Source organism: Microcebus murinus, chromosome 29 (genome assembly GCF_040939455.1).
Source record: "Microcebus murinus isolate Inina chromosome 29, M.murinus_Inina_mat1.0, whole genome shotgun sequence".
Classification (NCBI taxonomy): Eukaryota; Metazoa; Chordata; class Mammalia; order Primates; family Cheirogaleidae; genus Microcebus; species Microcebus murinus.
In genome coordinates, this window is record NC_134132.1 from 58,733 (window position 1) to 80,695 (window position 21,963).

The following is a 21,963-nucleotide window of genomic DNA, read 5'->3' on the forward strand; positions in this document are numbered from 1 at the left end:
TCAGCGCTGGCGCGGGGCCTGGGGCGGGGGGAGGAGGCGGCGGGAAGCGCAGAGAGGCTCGGCTTCTTGAGCGGGGCAGGCGCGCCCTCCGCCGTCTACGGCCATACCACCCTGAACGCGCCCGATCTCGTCTGATCTCGGAAGCTAAGCAGGGTCGGGCCTGGTTAGTACTTGGATGGGAGACCGCCTGGGAATACCGGGTGCCGTAGGCTTTTTTTTTTTTTTTTTTTTTTCTGCCTCTGGTTCTGTCCCCTTTCTGGGAGCCCGGTGGCGGCCGGGAGGGGGGGGGGCAACCCGACCCTCAGCGCCCGCCACGGTGCCAGGCGCCCCGGCCCGCACCGTGGGGCCTCCTCTTGTCCCGAGCCGCGACACCGCCACCACGCGGCAGCCTGCGTGGCATCTGGACTGTCAGGTCTCAGACCAAAGGTCTGGTCTGTGGGAACCCACACCCTGGAGGAAACCTCGAGAGTCTGAGAGGGCAGGGAGTTCCAGAAGAAGGCCAGGATGTCATTTTGAGGGAGTATGTGACCAGAACTCGTCCCGTTGCTTTGGGGGTTCTATGGGCTACACGTAGGACTCTTTGGTGGTGGCACCGGATGTTGGGGGATCCGGAGTCACACCCAGACCTGCTGGACAGGCCTCCTTTCACTTTTCTCTTCGGATTCATTTTTTAAAAAACTGTCTCTTGTCTCCATTATTGCATTTTCTTTTCTCTCTTTTTCCAAGCATATTATGGGAGTACAAGTATTAAGGTTCCGTGTATTGCCCGTGCCCCCCTCCCCCCTGTGTTCTCATTCATTTATTTCTCGTTTTCTCCCAGCGTGTCGTGGGGGCACAAGTGTCAAGGTCAGGTGCATTGCCCTCTGCCCGCCTCCCCCCTCGCGTCCGAGCTTCAAGTGCGCCCATCCCCCGGTTGGTGCGCACCCACCCCATTCCTAATGGATGTGTAGGTCCATCCCCTCCCCCCACCCGCCCGACACCCACCCGACGAGGGTCACTCCTCTATGTCCACTCAGGTGTCCGTCGGCTCGTACCAATTTGCCGGTGGGCGCGCGCACCTGGTGCTCGTGTGTCCATTCTTGGGATACTTGGCTTACTGGAACGGCTTCCAGCTCTGGCCAGGAGAACACGAGAGGTGCCCTCTCACCGCTGCTCCTCATAGCCGAACGGCACTCCGTGGTGTCCACGCGCCACATTTTATTAATCCACTCATGGGTCGATGGGCACTCGGGTCGTTTCCACACCTTTGCAATGGTGAATTGTGCCGCCACACACACCCGAGCGCAGGTGTCTTTTGCCTAGACTGCAGGCCTCGCGCTTCTGGAGGCCGCTGGCGACCCACGCGTGAACCTGCTCAGGGCACTTTCTCTAAGGAGCAGACTCTGATCCGGGCGGGCTACCGGTGTTTTCCTTTGCTTGTTTCTTTCTTGCCTGTCGGGAAAGTCTTCCTTACTGGGTTTTGAAATGTCCTACGCCTTTCCTCGCCTATTCTGTCAGCTTTAAAATTCTCTTTCAGTTGCCACCCTCACAAATGCACGAGGAAACTGTTTACGGTGCACTCATTAGTGAAATGACCTCAATGAAGCCGGAATCAAATATCGAATCGCCGATTTGTAGCAAGCCCACACCCCAGGGTGGTTGGGGTCCAATCCACGCCCGGCCAGGCCCAGGCCCCTTGGACTGGGCCACAGGAGGACACAGAGTAGGGTAGCGGTGCCGGCAGTTCTCCAAGGCCTTGGGCGTTTTCCAGAGGGAGGAGATGGAGGGGACTGATTTCTTCAGCGCCCCCCAAACCCCCCCACCCCACCCATGGCACACATCCCCAGACACGCGCCTACACTCGCTCCCCTCCCCCATGCGCTGTGCCCCAGCCCTGGCCCGGCGAATAGGCGGCAGCCCACACGCAGGGCGGGGGGCGCAGCCCAAAGGGGTTGTGAGGGAGAGAGGCGGGAGGCAAAGGGCGAGCGCCCCGCGCGTGCGCAGTCAGCAGCGGCGCGCCGGGGGGGATGGGGGGCGGGTAGGTGAAGGAGGCGAGGCGAGGAGAGGAGGGGGGCTGGAAGGTCTCCACCTTGGCGGGTCCAGCCGTGGAGGCGCACCTTGTGTGTGCGTGTGTGTGCGTGTGTGTGTGTGTGTGTGTGTGTGTGTGTGTGTGTGTGAAGACAGCCCCCCACCCTGCCCGCCCCGCCCGGCACCCCGGTCCCGCGGAGCCCCTGGGAACCGGCCGGCGGCGGCGGCGGCGAACTCAACAGGCCCGGCCCGCCCGGCCCGACCCGGCCCGGCCCGGCCCGGCCCGGGCCGGCCCGGCGCGGGTCAGCGCTGGCGCGGGGCCTGGGGCGGGGGGAGGAGGCGGCGGGAAGCGCAGAGAGGCTCGGCTTCTTGAGCGGGGCAGGCGCGCCCTCCGCCGTCTACGGCCATACCACCCTGAACGCGCCCGATCTCGTCTGATCTCGGAAGCTAAGCAGGGTCGGGCCTGGTTAGTACTTGGATGGGAGACCGCCTGGGAATACCGGGTGCCGTAGGCTTTTTTTTTTTTTTTTTTTTTTCTGCCTCTGGTTCTGTCCCCTTTCTGGGAGCCCGGTGGCGGCCGGGAGGGGGGGGGGCAACCCGACCCTCAGCGCCCGCCACGGTGCCAGGCGCCCCGGCCCGCACCGTGGGGCCTCCTCTTGTCCCGAGCCGCGACACCGCCACCACGCGGCAGCCTGCGTGGCATCTGGACTGTCAGGTCTCAGACCAAAGGTCTGGTCTGTGGGAACCCACACCCTGGAGGAAACCTCGAGAGTCTGAGAGGGCAGGGAGTTCCAGAAGAAGGCCAGGATGTCATTTTGAGGGAGTATGTGACCAGAACTCGTCCCGTTGCTTTGGGGGTTCTATGGGCTACACGTAGGACTCTTTGGTGGTGGCACCGGATGTTGGGGGATCCGGAGTCACACCCAGACCTGCTGGACAGGCCTCCTTTCACTTTTCTCTTCGGATTCATTTTTTAAAAAACTGTCTCTTGTCTCCATTATTGCATTTTCTTTTCTCTCTTTTTCCAAGCATATTATGGGAGTACAAGTATTAAGGTTCCGTGTATTGCCCGTGCCCCCCTCCCCCCTGTGTTCTCATTCATTTATTTCTCGTTTTCTCCCAGCGTGTCGTGGGGGCACAAGTGTCAAGGTCAGGTGCATTGCCCTCTGCCCGCCTCCCCCCTCGCGTCCGAGCTTCAAGTGCGCCCATCCCCCGGTTGGTGCGCACCCACCCCATTCCTAATGGATGTGTAGGTCCATCCCCTCCCCCCACCCGCCCGACACCCACCCGACGAGGGTCACTCCTCTATGTCCACTCAGGTGTCCGTCGGCTCGTACCAATTTGCCGGTGGGCGCGCGCACCTGGTGCTCGTGTGTCCATTCTTGGGATACTTGGCTTACTGGAACGGCTTCCAGCTCTGGCCAGGAGAACACGAGAGGTGCCCTCTCACCGCTGCTCCTCATAGCCGAACGGCACTCCGTGGTGTCCACGCGCCACATTTTATTAATCCACTCATGGGTCGATGGGCACTCGGGTCGTTTCCACACCTTTGCAATGGTGAATTGTGCCGCCACACACACCCGAGCGCAGGTGTCTTTTGCCTAGACTGCAGGCCTCGCGCTTCTGGAGGCCGCTGGCGACCCACGCGTGAACCTGCTCAGGGCACTTTCTCTAAGGAGCAGACTCTGATCCGGGCGGGCTACCGGTGTTTTCCTTTGCTTGTTTCTTTCTTGCCTGTCGGGAAAGTCTTCCTTACTGGGTTTTGAAATGTCCTACGCCTTTCCTCGCCTATTCTGTCAGCTTTAAAATTCTCTTTCAGTTGCCACCCTCACAAATGCACGAGGAAACTGTTTACGGTGCACTCATTAGTGAAATGACCTCAATGAAGCCGGAATCAAATATCGAATCGCCGATTTGTAGCAAGCCCACACCCCAGGGTGGTTGGGGTCCAATCCACGCCCGGCCAGGCCCAGGCCCCTTGGACTGGGCCACAGGAGGACACAGAGTAGGGTAGCGGTGCCGGCAGTTCTCCAAGGCCTTGGGCGTTTTCCAGAGGGAGGAGATGGAGGGGACTGATTTCTTCAGCGCCCCCCAAACCCCCCCACCCCACCCATGGCACACATCCCCAGACACGCGCCTACACTCGCTCCCCTCCCCCATGCGCTGTGCCCCAGCCCTGGCCCGGCGAATAGGCGGCAGCCCACACGCAGGGCGGGGGGCGCAGCCCAAAGGGGTTGTGAGGGAGAGAGGCGGGAGGCAAAGGGCGAGCGCCCCGCGCGTGCGCAGTCAGCAGCGGCGCGCCGGGGGGGATGGGGGGCGGGTAGGTGAAGGAGGCGAGGCGAGGAGAGGAGGGGGGCTGGAAGGTCTCCACCTTGGCGGGTCCAGCCGTGGAGGCGCACCTTGTGTGTGCGTGTGTGTGCGTGTGTGTGTGTGTGTGTGTGTGTGTGTGTGTGTGTGTGAAGACAGCCCCCCACCCTGCCCGCCCCGCCCGGCACCCCGGTCCCGCGGAGCCCCTGGGAACCGGCCGGCGGCGGCGGCGGCGAACTCAACAGGCCCGGCCCGCCCGGCCCGACCCGGCCCGGCCCGGCCCGGCCCGGGCCGGCCCGGCGCGGGTCAGCGCTGGCGCGGGGCCTGGGGCGGGGGGAGGAGGCGGCGGGAAGCGCAGAGAGGCTCGGCTTCTTGAGCGGGGCAGGCGCGCCCTCCGCCGTCTACGGCCATACCACCCTGAACGCGCCCGATCTCGTCTGATCTCGGAAGCTAAGCAGGGTCGGGCCTGGTTAGTACTTGGATGGGAGACCGCCTGGGAATACCGGGTGCCGTAGGCTTTTTTTTTTTTTTTTTTTTTTTTCTGCCTCTGGTTCTGTCCCCTTTCTGGGAGCCCGGAGGCGGCCGGGAGGGGGGGGGCAACCCGACCCTCAGCGCCCGCCACGGTGCCAGGCGCCCCGGCCCGCACCGTGGGGCCTCCTCTTGTCCCGAGCCGCGACACCGCCGCCACGCGGCAGCCTGCGTGGCATCTGGACTGTCAGGTCTCAGACCAAAGGTCTGGTCTGTGGGAACCCACACCCTGGAGGAAACCTCGAGAGTCTGAGAGGGCAGGGAGTTCCAGAAGAAGGCCAGGATGTCATTTTGAGGGAGTATGTGACCAGAACTCGTCCCGTTGCTTTGGGGGTTCTATGGGCTACACGTAGGACTCTTTGGTGGTGGCACCGGATGTTGGGGGATCCGGAGTCACACCCAGACCTGCTGGACAGGCCTCCTTTCACTTTTCTCTTCGGATTCATTTTTTAAAAAACTGTCTCTTGTCTCCATTATTGCATTTTCTTTTCTCTCTTTTTCCAAGCATATTATGGGAGTACAAGTATTAAGGTTCCGTGTATTGCCCGTGCCCCCCTTCCCCCTGTGTTCTCATTCATTTATTTCTCGTTTTCTCCCAGCGTGTCGTGGGGGCACAAATGTCAAGGTCAGGTGCATTGCCCTCTGCCCGCCTCCCCCCTCGCGTCCGACACCCACCCGACGAGGGTCACTCCTCTATGTCCACTCAGGTGTCCGTCGGCTCGTACCAATTTGCCGGTGGGCGCGCGCACCTGGTGCTCGTGTGTCCATTCTTGGGATACTTGGCTTACTGGAACGGCTTCCAGCTCTGGCCAGGAGAACACGAGAGGTGCCCTCTCACCGCTGCTCCTCATAGCCGAACGGCACTCCGTGGTGTCCACGCGCCACATTTTATTAATCCACTCATGGGTCGATGGGCACTCGGGTCGCTTCCACACCTTTGCAATGGTGAATTGTGCCGCCACACACACCCGAGCGCAGGTGTCTTTTGCCTAGACTGCAGGCCTCGCGCTTCTGGAGGCCGCTGGCGACCCACGCGTGAACCTGCTCAGGGCACTTTCTCTAAGGAGCAGACTCTGATCCGGGCGGGCTACCGGTGTTTTCCTTTGCTTGTTTCTTTCTTGCCTGTCGGGAAAGTCTTCCTTACTGGGTTTTGAAATGTCCTACGCCTTTCCTCGCCTATTCTGTCAGCTTTAAAATTCTCTTTCAGTTGCCACCCTCACAAATGCATGAGGAAACTGTTTACGGTGCACTCATTAGTGAAATGACCTCAATGAAGCCGGAATCAAATATCGAATCGCCGATTTGTAGCAAGCCCACACCCCAGGGTGGTTGGGGTCCAATCCACGCCCGGCCAGGCCCAGGCCCCTTGGACTGGGCCACAGGAGGACACAGAGTAGGGTAGCGGTGCCGGCAGTTCTCCAAGGCCTTGGGCGTTTTCCAGAGGGAGGAGATGGAGGGGACTGATTTCTTCAGCGCCCCCCAAACCCCCCCACCCCACCCATGGCACACATCCCCAGACACGCGCCTACACTCGCTCCCCTCCCCCATGCGCTGTGCCCCAGCCCTGGCCCGGCGAATAGGCGGCAGCCCACACGCAGGGCGGGGGGCGCAGCCCAAAGGGGTTGTGAGGGAGAGAGGCGGGAGGCAAAGGGCGAGCGCCCCGCGCGTGCGCAGTCAGCAGCGGCGCGCCGGGGGGGATGGGGGGCGGGTAGGTGAAGGAGGCGAGGCGAGGAGAGGAGGGGGGCTGGAAGGTCTCCACCTTGGCGGGTCCAGCCGTGGAGGCGCACCTTGTGTGTGCGTGTGTGTGCGTGTGTGTGTGTGTGTGTGTGTGTGTGTGTGTGTGTGTGTGAAGACAGCCCCCCACCCTGCCCGCCCCGCCCGGCACCCCGGTCCCGCGGAGCCCCTGGGAACCGGCCGGCGGCGGCGGCGGCGAACTCAACAGGCCCGGCCCGCCCGGCCCGACCCGGCCCGGCCCGGCCCGGCCCGGCCCGGCCCGGCGCGGGTCAGCGCTGGCGCGGGGCCTGGGGCGGGGGGAGGAGGCGGCGGGAAGCGCAGAGAGGCTCGGCTTCTTGAGCGGGGCAGGCGCGCCCTCCGCCGTCTACGGCCATACCACCCTGAACGCGCCCGATCTCGTCTGATCTCGGAAGCTAAGCAGGGTCGGGCCTGGTTAGTACTTGGATGGGAGACCGCCTGGGAATACCGGGTGCCGTAGGCTTTTTTTTTTTTTTTTTTTTTTTCTGCCTCTGGTTCTGTCCCCTTTCTGGGAGCCCGGAGGCGGCCGGGAGGGGGGGGGCAACCCGACCCTCAGCGCCCGCCACGGTGCCAGGCGCCCCGGCCCGCACCGTGGGGCCTCCTCTTGTCCCGAGCCGCGACACCGCCGCCACGCGGCAGCCTGCGTGGCATCTGGACTGTCAGGTCTCAGACCAAAGGTCTGGTCTGTGGGAACCCACACCCTGGAGGAAACCTCGAGAGTCTGAGAGGGCAGGGAGTTCCAGAAGAAGGCCAGGATGTCATTTTGAGGGAGTATGTGACCAGAACTCGTCCCGTTGCTTTGGGGGTTCTATGGGCTACACGTAGGACTCTTTGGTGGTGGCACCGGATGTTGGGGGATCCGGAGTCACACCCAGACCTGCTGGACAGGCCTCCTTTCACTTTTCTCTTCGGATTCATTTTTTAAAAAACTGTCTCTTGTCTCCATTATTGCATTTTCTTTTCTCTCTTTTTCCAAGCATATTATGGGAGTACAAGTATTAAGGTTCCGTGTATTGCCCGTGCCCCCCTCCCCCCTGTGTTCTCATTCATTTATTTCTCGTTTTCTCCCAGCGTGTCGTGGGGGCACAAGTGTCAAGGTCAGGTGCATTGCCCTCTGCCCGCCTCCCCCCTCGCGTCCGAGCTTCAAGTGCGCCCATCCCCCGGTTGGTGCGCACCCACCCCATTCCTAATGGATGTGTAGGTCCATCCCCTCCCCCCACCCGCCCGACACCCACCCGACGAGGGTCACTCCTCTATGTCCACTCAGGTGTCCGTCGGCTCGTACCAATTTGCCGGTGGGCGCGCGCACCTGGTGCTCGTGTGTCCATTCTTGGGATACTTGGCTTACTGGAACGGCTTCCAGCTCTGGCCAGGAGAACACGAGAGGTGCCCTCTCACCGCTGCTCCTCATAGCCGAACGGCACTCCGTGGTGTCCACGCGCCACATTTTATTAATCCACTCATGGGTCGATGGGCACTCGGGTCGCTTCCACACCTTTGCAATGGTGAATTGTGCCGCCACACACACCCGAGCGCAGGTGTCTTTTGCCTAGACTGCAGGCCTCGCGCTTCTGGAGGCCGCTGGCGACCCACGCGTGAACCTGCTCAGGGCACTTTCTCTAAGGAGCAGACTCTGATCCGGGCGGGCTACCGGTGTTTTCCTTTGCTTGTTTCTTTCTTGCCTGTCGGGAAAGTCTTCCTTACTGGGTTTTGAAATGTCCTACGCCTTTCCTCGCCTATTCTGTCAGCTTTAAAATTCTCTTTCAGTTGCCACCCTCACAAATGCACGAGGAAACTGTTTACGGTGCACTCATTAGTGAAATGACCTCAATGAAGCCGGAATCAAATATCGAATCGCCGATTTGTAGCAAGCCCACACCCCAGGGTGGTTGGGGTCCAATCCACGCCCGGCCAGGCCCAGGCCCCTTGGACTGGGCCACAGGAGGACACAGAGTAGGGTAGCGGTGCCGGCAGTTCTCCAAGGCCTTGGGCGTTTTCCAGAGGGAGGAGATGGAGGGGACTGATTTCTTCAGCGCCCCCCAAACCCCCCCACCCCACCCATGGCACACATCCCCAGACACGCGCCTACACTCGCTCCCCTCCCCCATGCGCTGTGCCCCAGCCCTGGCCCGGCGAATAGGCGGCAGCCCACACGCAGGGCGGGGGGCGCAGCCCAAAGGGGTTGTGAGGGAGAGAGGCGGGAGGCAAAGGGCGAGCGCCCCGCGCGTGCGCAGTCAGCAGCGGCGCGCCGGGGGGGATGGGGGGCGGGTAGGTGAAGGAGGCGAGGCGAGGAGAGGAGGGGGGCTGGAAGGTCTCCACCTTGGCGGGTCCAGCCGTGGAGGCGCACCTTGTGTGTGCGTGTGTGTGCGTGTGTGTGTGTGTGTGTGTGTGTGTGTGTGTGTGTGAAGACAGCCCCCCACCCTGCCCGCCCCGCCCGGCACCCCGGTCCCGCGGAGCCCCTGGGAACCGGCCGGCGGCGGCGGCGGCGAACTCAACAGGCCCGGCCCGCCCGGCCCGACCCGGCCCGGCCCGGCCCGGCCCGGCCCGGCCCGGCGCGGGTCAGCGCTGGCGCGGGGCCTGGGGCGGGGGGAGGAGGCGGCGGGAAGCGCAGAGAGGCTCGGCTTCTTGAGCGGGGCAGGCGCGCCCTCCGCCGTCTACGGCCATACCACCCTGAACGCGCCCGATCTCGTCTGATCTCGGAAGCTAAGCAGGGTCGGGCCTGGTTAGTACTTGGATGGGAGACCGCCTGGGAATACCGGGTGCCGTAGGCTTTTTTTTTTTTTTTTTTTTTTTCTGCCTCTGGTTCTGTCCCCTTTCTGGGAGCCCGGAGGCGGCCGGGAGGGGGGGGGCAACCCGACCCTCAGCGCCCGCCACGGTGCCAGGCGCCCCGGCCCGCACCGTGGGGCCTCCTCTTGTCCCGAGCCGCGACACCGCCGCCACGCGGCAGCCTGCGTGGCATCTGGACTGTCAGGTCTCAGACCAAAGGTCTGGTCTGTGGGAACCCACACCCTGGAGGAAACCTCGAGAGTCTGAGAGGGCAGGGAGTTCCAGAAGAAGGCCAGGATGTCATTTTGAGGGAGTATGTGACCAGAACTCGTCCCGTTGCTTTGGGGGTTCTATGGGCTACACGTAGGACTCTTTGGTGGTGGCACCGGATGTTGGGGGATCCGGAGTCACACCCAGACCTGCTGGACAGGCCTCCTTTCACTTTTCTTTTCGGATTCATTTTTTAAAAAACTGTCTCTTGTCTCCATTATTGCATTTTCTTTTCTCTCTTTTTCCAAGCATATTATGGGAGTACAAGTATTAAGGTTCCGTGTATTGCCCGTGCCCCCCTCCCCCCTGTGTTCTCATTCATTTATTTCTCGTTTTCTCCCAGCGTGTCGTGGGGGCACAAGTGTCAAGGTCAGGTGCATTGCCCTCTGCCCGCCTCCCCCCTCGCGTCCGAGCTTCAAGTGCGCCCATCCCCCGGTTGGTGCGCACCCACCCCATTCCTAATGGATGTGTAGGTCCATCCCCTCCCCCCACCCGCCCGACACCCACCCGACGAGGGTCACTCCTCTATGTCCACTCAGGTGTCCGTCGGCTCGTACCAATTTGCCGGTGGGCGCGCGCACCTGGTGCTCGTGTGTCCATTCTTGGGATACTTGGCTTACTGGAACGGCTTCCAGCTCTGGCCAGGAGAACACGAGAGGTGCCCTCTCACCGCTGCTCCTCATAGCCGAACGGCACTCCGTGGTGTCCACGCGCCACATTTTATTAATCCACTCATGGGTCGATGGGCACTCGGGTCGTTTCCACACCTTTGCAATGGTGAATTGTGCCGCCACACACACCCGAGCGCAGGTGTCTTTTGCCTAGACTGCAGGCCTCGCGCTTCTGGAGGCCGCTGGCGACCCACGCGTGAATCTGCTCAGGGCACTTTCTCTAAGGAGCAGACTCTGATCCGGGCGGGCTACCGGTGTGTTCCTTTGCTTGTTTCTTTCTTGCCTGTCGGGAAAGTCTTCCTTACTGGGTTTTGAAATGTCCTACGCCTTTCCTCGCCTATTCTGTCAGCTTTAAAATTCTCTTTCAGTTGCCACCCTCACAAATGCACGAGGAAACTGTTTACGGTGCACTCATTAGTGAAATGACCTCAATGAAGCCGGAATCAAATATCGAATCGCCGATTTGTAGCAAGCCCACACCCCAGGGTGGTTGGGGTCCAATCCACGCCCGGCCAGGCCCAGGCCCCTTGGACTGGGCCACAGGAGGACACAGAGTAGGGTAGCGGTGCCGGCAGTTCTCCAAGGCCTTGGGCGTTTTCCAGAGGGAGGAGATGGAGGGGACTGATTTCTTCAGCGCCCCCCAAACCCCCCCACCCCACCCATGGCACACATCCCCAGACACGCGCCTACACTCGCTCCCCTCCCCCATGCGCTGTGCCCCAGCCCTGGCCCGGCGAATAGGCGGCAGCCCACACGCAGGGCGGGGGGCGCAGCCCAAAGGGGTTGTGAGGGAGAGAGGCGGGAGGCAAAGGGCGAGCGCCCCGCGCGTGCGCAGTCAGCAGCGGCGCGCCGGGGGGGATGGGGGGCGGGTAGGTGAAGGAGGCGAGGCGAGGAGAGGAGGGGGGCTGGAAGGTCTCCACCTTGGCGGGTCCAGCCGTGGAGGCGCACCTTGTGTGTGCGTGTGTGTGCGTGTGTGTGTGTGTGTGTGTGTGTGTGTGTGTGTGTTTGTGTGAAGACAGCCCCCCACCCTGCCCGCCCCGCCCGGCACCCCGGTCCCGCGGAGCCCCTGGGAACCGGCCGGCGGCGGCGGCGGCGGCGGCGAACTCAACAGGCCCGGCCCGCCCGGCCCGACCCGGCCCGGCCCGGCCCGGCCCGGCCCGGCGCGGGTCAGCGCTGGCGCGGGGCCTGGGGCGGGGGGAGGAGGCGGCGGGAAGCGCAGAGAGGCTCGGCTTCTTGAGCGGGGCAGGCGCGCCCTCCGCCGTCTACGGCCATACCACCCTGAACGCGCCCGATCTCGTCTGATCTCGGAAGCTAAGCAGGGTCGGGCCTGGTTAGTACTTGGATGGGAGACCGCCTGGGAATACCGGGTGCCGTAGGCTTTTTTTTTTTTTTCTGCCTCTGGTTCTGTCCCCTTTCTGGGAGCCCGGAGGCGGCCGGGAGGGGGGGGGCAACCCGACCCTCAGCGCCCGCCACGGTGCCAGGCGCCCCGGCCCGCACCGTGGGGCCTCCTCTTGTCCCGAGCCGCGACACCGCCGCCACGCGGCAGCCTGCGTGGCATCTGGACTGTCAGGTCTCAGACCAAAGGTCTGGTCTGTGGGAACCCACACCCTGGAGGAAACCTCGAGAGTCTGAGAGGGCAGGGAGTTCCAGAAGAAGGCCAGGATGTCATTTTGAGGGAGTATGTGACCAGAACTCGTCCCGTTGCTTTGGGGGTTCTATGGGCTACACGTAGGACTCTTTGGTGGTGGCACCGGATGTTGGGGGATCCGGAGTCACACCCAGACCTGCTGGACAGGCCTCCTTTCACTTTTCTCTTCGGATTCATTTTTTAAAAAACTGTCTCTTGTCTCCATTATTGCATTTTCTTTTCTCTCTTTTTCCAAGCATATTATGGGAGTACAAGTATTAAGGTTCCGTGTATTGCCCGTGCCCCCCTCCCCCCTGTGTTCTCATTCATTTATTTCTCGTTTTCTCCCAGCGTGTCGTGGGGGCACAAGTGTCAAGGTCAGGTGCATTGCCCTCTGCCCGCCTCCCCCCTCGCGTCCGAGCTTCAAGTGCGCCCATCCCCCGGTTGGTGCGCACCCACCCCATTCCTAATGGATGTGTAGGTCCATCCCCTCCCCCCACCCGCCCGACACCCACCCGACGAGGGTCACTCCTCTATGTCCACTCAGGTGTCCGTCGGCTCGTACCAATTTGCCGGTGGGCGCGCGCACCTGGTGCTCGTGTGTCCATTCTTGGGATACTTGGCTTACTGGAACGGCTTCCAGCTCTGGCCAGGAGAACACGAGAGGTGCCCTCTCACCGCTGCTCCTCATAGCCGAACGGCACTCCGTGGTGTCCACGCGCCACATTTTATTAATCCACTCATGGGTCGATGGGCACTCGGGTCGTTTCCACACCTTTGCAATGGTGAATTGTGCCGCCACACACACCCGAGCGCAGGTGTCTTTTGCCTAGACTGCAGGCCTCGCGCTTCTGGAGGCCGCTGGCGACCCACGCGTGAACCTGCTCAGGGCACTTTCTCTAAGGAGCAGACTCTGATCCGGGCGGGCTACCGGTGTTTTCCTTTGCTTGTTTCTTTCTTGCCTGTCGGGAAAGTCTTCCTTACTGGGTTTTGAAATGTCCTACGCCTTTCCTCGCCTATTCTGTCAGCTTTAAAATTCTCTTTCAGTTGCCACCCTCACAAATGCACGAGGAAACTGTTTACGGTGCACTCATTAGTGAAATGACCTCAATGAAGCCGGAATCAAATATCGAATCGCCGATTTGTAGCAAGCCCACACCCCAGGGTGGTTGGGGTCCAATCCACGCCCGGCCAGGCCCAGGCCCCTTGGACTGGGCCACAGGAGGACACAGAGTAGGGTAGCGGTGCCGGCAGTTCTCCAAGGCCTTGGGCGTTTTCCAGAGGGAGGAGATGGAGGGGACTGATTTCTTCAGCGCCCCCCAAACCCCCCCACCCCACCCATGGCACACATCCCCAGACACGCGCCTACACTCGCTCCCCTCCCCCATGCGCTGTGCCCCAGCCCTGGCCCGGCGAATAGGCGGCAGCCCACACGCAGGGCGGGGGGCGCAGCCCAAAGGGGTTGTGAGGGAGAGAGGCGGGAGGCAAAGGGCGAGCGCCCCGCGCGTGCGCAGTCAGCAGCGGCGCGCCGGGGGGGATGGGGGGCGGGTAGGTGAAGGAGGCGAGGCGAGGAGAGGAGGGGGGCTGGAAGGTCTCCACCTTGGCGGGTCCAGCCGTGGAGGCGCACCTTGTGTGTGCGTGTGTGTGCGTGTGTGTGTGTGTGTGTGTGTGTGTGTGTGTGTGTGTGAAGACAGCCCCCCACCCTGCCCGCCCCGCCCGGCACCCCGGTCCCGCGGAGCCCCTGGGAACCGGCCGGCGGCGGCGGCGGCGAACTCAACAGGCCCGGCCCGCCCGGCCCGACCCGGCCCGGCCCGGCCCGGCCCGGGCCGGCCCGGCGCGGGTCAGCGCTGGCGCGGGGCCTGGGGCGGGGGGAGGAGGCGGCGGGAAGCGCAGAGAGGCTCGGCTTCTTGAGCGGGGCAGGCGCGCCCTCCGCCGTCTACGGCCATACCACCCTGAACGCGCCCGATCTCGTCTGATCTCGGAAGCTAAGCAGGGTCGGGCCTGGTTAGTACTTGGATGGGAGACCGCCTGGGAATACCGGGTGCCGTAGGCTTTTTTTTTTTTTTTTTTTTTTTCTGCCTCTGGTTCTGTCCCCTTTCTGGGAGCCCGGTGGCGGCCGGGAGGGGGGGGGGCAACCCGACCCTCAGCGCCCGCCACGGTGCCAGGCGCCCCGGCCCGCACCGTGGGGCCTCCTCTTGTCCCGAGCCGCGACACCGCCACCACGCGGCAGCCTGCGTGGCATCTGGACTGTCAGGTCTCAGACCAAAGGTCTGGTCTGTGGGAACCCACACCCTGGAGGAAACCTCGAGAGTCTGAGAGGGCAGGGAGTTCCAGAAGAAGGCCAGGATGTCATTTTGAGGGAGTATGTGACCAGAACTCGTCCCGTTGCTTTGGGGGTTCTATGGGCTACACGTAGGACTCTTTGGTGGTGGCACCGGATGTTGGGGGATCCGGAGTCACACCCAGACCTGCTGGACAGGCCTCCTTTCACTTTTCTCTTCGGATTCATTTTTTAAAAAACTGTCTCTTGTCTCCATTATTGCATTTTCTTTTCTCTCTTTTTCCAAGCATATTATGGGAGTACAAGTATTAAGGTTCCGTGTATTGCCCGTGCCCCCCTCCCCCCTGTGTTCTCATTCATTTATTTCTCGTTTTCTCCCAGCGTGTCGTGGGGGCACAAGTGTCAAGGTCAGGTGCATTGCCCTCTGCCCGCCTCCCCCCTCGCGTCCGAGCTTCAAGTGCGCCCATCCCCCGGTTGGTGCGCACCCACCCCATTCCTAATGGATGTGTAGGTCCATCCCCTCCCCCCACCCGCCCGACACCCACCCGACGAGGGTCACTCCTCTATGTCCACTCAGGTGTCCGTCGGCTCGTACCAATTTGCCGGTGGGCGCGCGCACCTGGTGCTCGTGTGTCCATTCTTGGGATACTTGGCTTACTGGAACGGCTTCCAGCTCTGGCCAGGAGAACACGAGAGGTGCCCTCTCACCGCTGCTCCTCATAGCCGAACGGCACTCCGTGGTGTCCACGCGCCACATTTTATTAATCCACTCATGGGTCGATGGGCACTCGGGTCGTTTCCACACCTTTGCAATGGTGAATTGTGCCGCCACACACACCCGAGCGCAGGTGTCTTTTGCCTAGACTGCAGGCCTCGCGCTTCTGGAGGCCGCTGGCGACCCACGCGTGAACCTGCTCAGGGCACTTTCTCTAAGGAGCAGACTCTGATCCGGGCGGGCTACCGGTGTTTTCCTTTGCTTGTTTCTTTCTTGCCTGTCGGGAAAGTCTTCCTTACTGGGTTTTGAAATGTCCTACGCCTTTCCTCGCCTATTCTGTCAGCTTTAAAATTCTCTTTCAGTTGCCACCCTCACAAATGCACGAGGAAACTGTTTACGGTGCACTCATTAGTGAAATGACCTCAATGAAGCCGGAATCAAATATCGAATCGCCGATTTGTAGCAAGCCCACACCCCAGGGTGGTTGGGGTCCAATCCACGCCCGGCCAGGCCCAGGCCCCTTGGACTGGGCCACAGGAGGACACAGAGTAGGGTAGCGGTGCCGGCAGTTCTCCAAGGCCTTGGGCGTTTTCCAGAGGGAGGAGATGGAGGGGACTGATTTCTTCAGCGCCCCCCAAACCCCCCCACCCCACCCATGGCACACATCCCCAGACACGCGCCTACACTCGCTCCCCTCCCCCATGCGCTGTGCCCCAGCCCTGGCCCGGCGAATAGGCGGCAGCCCACACGCAGGGCGGGGGGCGCAGCCCAAAGGGGTTGTGAGGGAGAGAGGCGGGAGGCAAAGGGCGAGCGCCCCGCGCGTGCGCAGTCAGCAGCGGCGCGCCGGGGGGGATGGGGGGCGGGTAGGTGAAGGAGGCGAGGCGAGGAGAGGAGGGGGGCTGGAAGGTCTCCACCTTGGCGGGTCCAGCCGTGGAGGCGCACCTTGTGTGTGCGTGTGTGTGCGTGTGTGTGTGTGTGTGTGTGTGTGTGTGTGTGTGTGTGAAGACAGCCCCCCACCCTGCCCGCCCCGCCCGGCACCCCGGTCCCGCGGAGCCCCTGGGAACCGGCCGGCGGCGGCGGCGGCGAACTCAACAGGCCCGGCCCGCCCGGCCCGACCCGGCCCGGCCCGGCCCGGCCCGGCCCGGCCCGGCGCGGGTCAGCGCTGGCGCGGGGCCTGGGGCGGGGGGAGGAGGCGGCGGGAAGCGCAGAGAGGCTCGGCTTCTTGAGCGGGGCAGGCGCGCCCTCCGCCGTCTACGGCCATACCACCCTGAACGCGCCCGATCTCGTCTGATCTCGGAAGCTAAGCAGGGTCGGGCCTGGTTAGTACTTGGATGGGAGACCGCCTGGGAATACCGGGTGCCGTAGGCTTTTTTTTTTTTTTTTTTTTTTCTGCCTCTGGTTCTGTCCCCTTTCTGGGAGCCCGGAGGCGGCCGGGAGGGGGGGGGCAACCCGACCCTCAGCGCCCGCCACGGTGCCAGGCGCCCCGGCCCGCACCGTGGGGCCTCCTCTTGTCCCGAGCCGCGACACCGCCGCCACGCGGCAGCCTGCGTGGCATCTGGACTGTCAGGTCTCAGACCAAAGGTCTGGTCTGTGGGAACCCACACCCTGGAGGAAACCTCGAGAGTCTGAGAGGGCAGGGAGTTCCAGAAGAAGGCCAGGATGTCATTTTGAGGGAGTATGTGACCAGAACTCGTCCCGTTGCTTTGGGGGTTCTATGGGCTACACGTAGGACTCTTTGGTGGTGGCACCGGATGTTGGGGGATCCGGAGTCACACCCAGACCTGCTGGACAGGCCTCCTTTCACTTTTCTCTTCGGATTCATTTTTTAAAAAACTGTCTCTTGTCTCCATTATTGCATTTTCTTTTCTCTCTTTTTCCAAGCATATTATGGGAGTACAAGTATTAAGGTTCCGTGTATTGCCCGTGCCCCCCTCCCCCCTGTGTTCTCATTCATTTATTTCTCGTTTTCTCCCAGCGTGTCGTGGGGGCACAAGTGTCAAGGTCAGGTGCATTGCCCTCTGCCCGCCTCCCCCCTCGCGTCCGAGCTTCAAGTGCGCCCATCCCCCGGTTGGTGCGCACCCACCCCATTCCTAATGGATGTGTAGGTCCATCCCCTCCCCCCACCCGCCCGACACCCACCCGACGAGGGTCACTCCTCTATGTCCACTCAGGTGTCCGTCGGCTCGTACCAATTTGCCGGTGGGCGCGCGCACCTGGTGCTCGTGTGTCCATTCTTGGGATACTTGGCTTACTGGAACGGCTTCCAGCTCTGGCCAGGAGAACACGAGAGGTGCCCTCTCACCGCTGCTCCTCATAGCCGAACGGCACTCCGTGGTGTCCACGCGCCACATTTTATTAATCCACTCATGGGTCGATGGGCACTCGGGTCGTTTCCACACCTTTGCAATGGTGAATTGTGCCGCCACACACACCCGAGCGCAGGTGTCTTTTGCCTAGACTGCAGGCCTCGCGCTTCTGGAGGCCGCTGGCGACCCACGCGTGAACCTGCTCAGGGCACTTTCTCTAAGGAGCAGACTCTGATCCGGGCGGGCTACCGGTGTTTTCCTTTGCTTGTTTCTTTCTTGCCTGTCGGGAAAGTCTTCCTTACTGGGTTTTGAAATGTCCTACGCCTTTCCTCGCCTATTCTGTCAGCTTTAAAATTCTCTTTCAGTTGCCACCCTCACAAATGCACGAGGAAACTGTTTACGGTGCACTCATTAGTGAAATGACCTCAATGAAGCCGGAATCAAATATCGAATCGCCGATTTGTAGCAAGCCCACACCCCAGGGTGGTTGGGGTCCAATCCACGCCCGGCCAGGCCCAGACCCCTTGGACTGGGCCACAGGAGGACACAGAGTAGGGTAGCGGTGCCGGCAGTTCTCCAAGGCCTTGGGCGTTTTCCAGAGGGAGGAGATGGAGGGGACTGATTTCTTCAGCGCCCCCCAAACCCCCCCACCCCACCCATGGCACACATCCCCAGACACGCGCCTACACTCGCTCCCCTCCCCCATGCGCTGTGCCCCAGCCCTGGCCCGGCGAATAGGCGGCAGCCCACACGCAGGGCGGGGGGCGCAGCCCAAAGGGGTTGTGAGGGAGAGAGGCGGGAGGCAAAGGGCGAGCGCCCCGCGCGTGCGCAGTCAGCAGCGGCGCGCCGGGGGGGATGGGGGGCGGGTAGGTGAAGGAGGCGAGGCGAGGAGAGGAGGGGGGCTGGAAGGTCTCCACCTTGGCGGGTCCAGCCGTGGAGGCGCACCTTGTGTGTGCGTGTGTGTGCGTGTGTGTGTGTGTGTGTGTGTGTGTGTGTGTGTGTGTGAAGACAGCCCCCCACCCTGCCCGCCCCGCCCGGCACCCCGGTCCCGCGGAGCCCCTGGGAACCGGCCGGCGGCGGCGGCGGCGAACTCAACAGGCCCGGCCCGCCCGGCCCGACCCGGCCCGGCCCGGCCCGACCCGGCCCGGCCCGGCCCGGCCCGGCCCGGCCCGGCCCGGCGCGGGTCAGCGCTGGCGCGGGGCCTGGGGCGGGGGGAGGAGGCGGCGGGAAGCGCAGAGAGGCTCGGCTTCTTGAGCGGGGCAGGCGCGCCCTCCGCCGTCTACGGCCATACCACCCTGAACGCGCCCGATCTCGTCTGATCTCGGAAGCTAAGCAGGGTCGGGCCTGGTTAGTACTTGGATGGGAGACCGCCTGGGAATACCGGGTGCCGTAGGCTTTTTTTTTTTTTTTTTTTTTTCTGCCTCTGGTTCTGTCCCCTTTCTGGGAGCCCGGAGGCGGCCGGGAGGGGGGGGGCAACCCGACCCTCAGCGCCCGCCACGGTGCCAGGCGCCCCGGCCCGCACCGTGGGGCCTCCTCTTGTCCCGAGCCGCGACACCGCCGCCACGCGGCAGCCTGCGTGGCATCTGGACTGTCAGGTCTCAGACCAAAGGTCTGGTCTGTGGGAACCCACACCCTGGAGGAAACCTCGAGAGTCTGAGAGGGCAGGGAGTTCCAGAAGAAGGCCAGGATGTCATTTTGAGGGAGTATGTGACCAGAACTCGTCCCGTTGCTTTGGGGGTTCTATGGGCTACACGTAGGACTCTTTGGTGGTGGCACCGGATGTTGGGGGATCCGGAGTCACACCCAGACCTGCTGGACAGGCCTCCTTTCACTTTTCTCTTCGGATTCATTTTTTAAAAAACTGTCTCTTGTCTCCATTATTGCATTTTCTTTTCTCTCTTTTTCCAAGCATATTATGGGAGTACAAGTATTAAGGTTCCGTGTATTGCCCGTGCCCCCCTCCCCCCTGTGTTCTCATTCATTTATTTCTCGTTTTCTCCCAGCGTGTCGTGGGGGCACAAGTGTCAAGGTCAGGTGCATTGCCCTCTGCCCGCCTCCCCCCTCGCGTCCGAGCTTCAAGTGCGCCCATCCCCCGGTTGGTGCGCACCCACCCCATTCCTAATGGATGTGTAGGTCCATCCCCTCCCCCCACCCGCCCGACACCCACCCGACGAGGGTCACTCCTCTATGTCCACTCAGGTGTCCGTCGGCTCGTACCAATTTGCCGGTGGGCGCGCGCACCTGGTGCTCGTGTGTCCATTCTTGGGATACTTGGCTTACTGGAACGGCTTCCAGCTCTGGCCAGGAGAACACGAGAGGTGCCCTCTCACCGCTGCTCCTCATAGCCGAACGGCACTCCGTGGTGTCCACGCGCCACATTTTATTAATCCACTCATGGGTCGATGGGCACTCGGGTCGTTTCCACACCTTTGCAATGGTGAATTGTGCCGCCACACACACCCGAGCGCAGGTGTCTTTTGCCTAGACTGCAGGCCTCGCGCTTCTGGAGGCCGCTGGCGACCCACGCGTGAATCTGCTCAGGGCACTTTCTCTAAGGAGCAGACTCTGATCCGGGCGGGCTACCGGTGTGTTCCTTTGCTTGTTTCTTTCTTGCCTGTCGGGAAAGTCTTCCTTACTGGGTTTTGAAATGTCCTACGCCTTTCCTCGCCTATTCTGTCAGCTTTAAAATTCTCTTTCAGTTGCCACCCTCACAAATGCACGAGGAAACTGTTTACGGTGCACTCATTAGTGAAATGACCTCAATGAAGCCGGAATCAAATATCGAATCGCCGATTTGTAGCAAGCCCACACCCCAGGGTGGTTGGGGTCCAATCCACGCCCGGCCAGGCCCAGGCCCCTTGGACTGGGCCACAGGAGGACACAGAGTAGGGTAGCGGTGCCGGCAGTTCTCCAAGGCCTTGGGCGTTTTCCAGAGGGAGGAGATGGAGGGGACTGATTTCTTCAGCGCCCCCCAAACCCCCCCACCCCACCCATGGCACACATCCCCAGACACGCGCCTACACTCGCTCCCCTCCCCCATGCGCTGTGCCCCAGCCCTGGCCCGGCGAATAGGCGGCAGCCCACACGCAGGGCGGGGGGCGCAGCCCAAAGGGGTTGTGAGGGAGAGAGGCGGGAGGCAAAGGGCGAGCGCCCCGCGCGTGCGCAGTCAGCAGCGGCGCGCCGGGGGGGATGGGGGGCGGGTAGGTGAAGGAGGCGAGGCGAGGAGAGGAGGGGGGCTGGAAGGTCTCCACCTTGGCGGGTCCAGCCGTGGAGGCGCACCTTGTGTGTGCGTGTGTGTGCGTGTGTGTGTGTGTGTGTGTGTGTGTGTGTGTGTGTGTGAAGACAGCCCCCCACCCTGCCCGCCCCGCCCGGCACCCCGGTCCCGCGGAGCCCCTGGGAACCGGCCGGCGGCGGCGGCGGCGGCGGCGAACTCAACAGGCCCGGCCCGCCCGGCCCGACCCGGCCCGGCCCGGCCCGGCCCGGCCCGGCGCGGGTCAGCGCTGGCGCGGGGCCTGGGGCGGGGGGAGGAGGCGGCGGGAAGCGCAGAGAGGCTCGGCTTCTTGAGCGGGGCAGGCGCGCCCTCCGCCGTCTACGGCCATACCACCCTGAACGCGCCCGATCTCGTCTGATCTCGGAAGCTAAGCAGGGTCGGGCCTGGTTAGTACTTGGATGGGAGACCGCCTGGGAATACCGGGTGCCGTAGGCTTTTTTTTTTTTTTCTGCCTCTGGTTCTGTCCCCTTTCTGGGAGCCCGGAGGCGGCCGGGAGGGGGGGGGCAACCCGACCCTCAGCGCCCGCCACGGTGCCAGGCGCCCCGGCCCGCACCGTGGGGCCTCCTCTTGTCCCGAGCCGCGACACCGCCGCCACGCGGCAGCCTGCGTGGCATCTGGACTGTCAGGTCTCAGACCAAAGGTCTGGTCTGTGGGAACCCACACCCTGGAGGAAACCTCGAGAGTCTGAGAGGGGAGGGAGTTCCAGAAGAAGGCCAGGATGTCATTTTGAGGGAGTATGTGACCAGAACTCGTCCCGTTGCTTTGGGGGTTCTATGGGCTACACGTAGGACTCTTTGGTGGTGGCACCGGATGTTGGGGGATCCGGAGTCACACCCAGACCTGCTGGACAGGCCTCCTTTCACTTTTCTCTTCGGATTCATTTTTTAAAAAACTGTCTCTTGTCTCCATTATTGCATTTTCTTTTCTCTCTTTTTCCAAGCATATTATGGGAGTACAAGTATTAAGGTTCCGTGTATTGCCCGTGCCCCCCTCCCCCCTGTGTTCTCATTCATTTATTTCTCGTTTTCTCCCAGCGTGTCGTGGGGGCACAAATGTCAAGGTCAGGTGCATTGCCCTCTGCCCGCCTCCCCCCTCGCGTCCGAGCTTCAAGTGCGCCCATCCCCCGGTTGGTGCGCACCCACCCCATTCCTAATGGATGTGTAGGTCCATCCCCTCCCCCCACCCGCCCGACACCCACCCGACGAGGGTCACTCCTCTATGTCCACTCAGGTGTCCGTCGGCTCGTACCAATTTGCCGGTGGGCGCGCGCACCTGGTGCTCGTGTGTCCATTCTTGGGATACTTGGCTTACTGGAACGGCTTCCAGCTCTGGCCAGGAGAACACGAGAGGTGCCCTCTCACCGCTGCTCCTCATAGCCGAACGGCACTCCGTGGTGTCCACGCGCCACATTTTATTAATCCACTCATGGGTCGATGGGCACTCGGGTCGTTTCCACACCTTT

The 21,963-nt window shown here is 62.5% G+C and overlaps 10 non-coding genes across 10 annotated transcripts; all 10 read left to right on the plus strand.

Moving 5' to 3' along the window:
- Positions 1-93: 93 nt before the first annotated feature.
- Positions 94-212, plus strand: LOC142865551 (5S ribosomal RNA). The gene has a single exon (XR_012915755.1). It is a non-coding gene; the product is annotated as a 5S ribosomal RNA (ribosomal RNA).
- Positions 213-2,403: 2,191 nt separating this feature from the next.
- On the plus strand, positions 2,404-2,522 carry LOC142865552 (5S ribosomal RNA). The gene has a single exon (XR_012915756.1). It is a non-coding gene; the product is annotated as a 5S ribosomal RNA (ribosomal RNA).
- Positions 2,523-4,713: 2,191 nt separating this feature from the next.
- On the plus strand, positions 4,714-4,832 carry LOC142865553 (5S ribosomal RNA). The gene has a single exon (XR_012915757.1). It is a non-coding gene; the product is annotated as a 5S ribosomal RNA (ribosomal RNA).
- A 2,106-nt stretch (positions 4,833-6,938) lies between these two features.
- LOC142865554 (5S ribosomal RNA) lies at positions 6,939-7,057 on the plus strand. Its single transcript, XR_012915758.1, has one exon. It is a non-coding gene; the product is annotated as a 5S ribosomal RNA (ribosomal RNA).
- Positions 7,058-9,246: 2,189 nt separating this feature from the next.
- On the plus strand, positions 9,247-9,365 carry LOC142865555 (5S ribosomal RNA). Its single transcript, XR_012915759.1, has one exon. It is a non-coding gene; the product is annotated as a 5S ribosomal RNA (ribosomal RNA).
- A 2,196-nt stretch (positions 9,366-11,561) lies between these two features.
- LOC142865556 (5S ribosomal RNA) lies at positions 11,562-11,680 on the plus strand. The gene has a single exon (XR_012915760.1). It is a non-coding gene; the product is annotated as a 5S ribosomal RNA (ribosomal RNA).
- A 2,182-nt stretch (positions 11,681-13,862) lies between these two features.
- On the plus strand, positions 13,863-13,981 carry LOC142865558 (5S ribosomal RNA). The gene has a single exon (XR_012915762.1). It is a non-coding gene; the product is annotated as a 5S ribosomal RNA (ribosomal RNA).
- A 2,192-nt stretch (positions 13,982-16,173) lies between these two features.
- Positions 16,174-16,292, plus strand: LOC142865559 (5S ribosomal RNA). Its single transcript, XR_012915763.1, has one exon. It is a non-coding gene; the product is annotated as a 5S ribosomal RNA (ribosomal RNA).
- Positions 16,293-18,507: 2,215 nt separating this feature from the next.
- LOC142865560 (5S ribosomal RNA) lies at positions 18,508-18,626 on the plus strand. Its single transcript, XR_012915764.1, has one exon. It is a non-coding gene; the product is annotated as a 5S ribosomal RNA (ribosomal RNA).
- A 2,191-nt stretch (positions 18,627-20,817) lies between these two features.
- On the plus strand, positions 20,818-20,936 carry LOC142865561 (5S ribosomal RNA). The gene has a single exon (XR_012915765.1). It is a non-coding gene; the product is annotated as a 5S ribosomal RNA (ribosomal RNA).
- Positions 20,937-21,963: the final 1,027 nt, after the last annotated feature.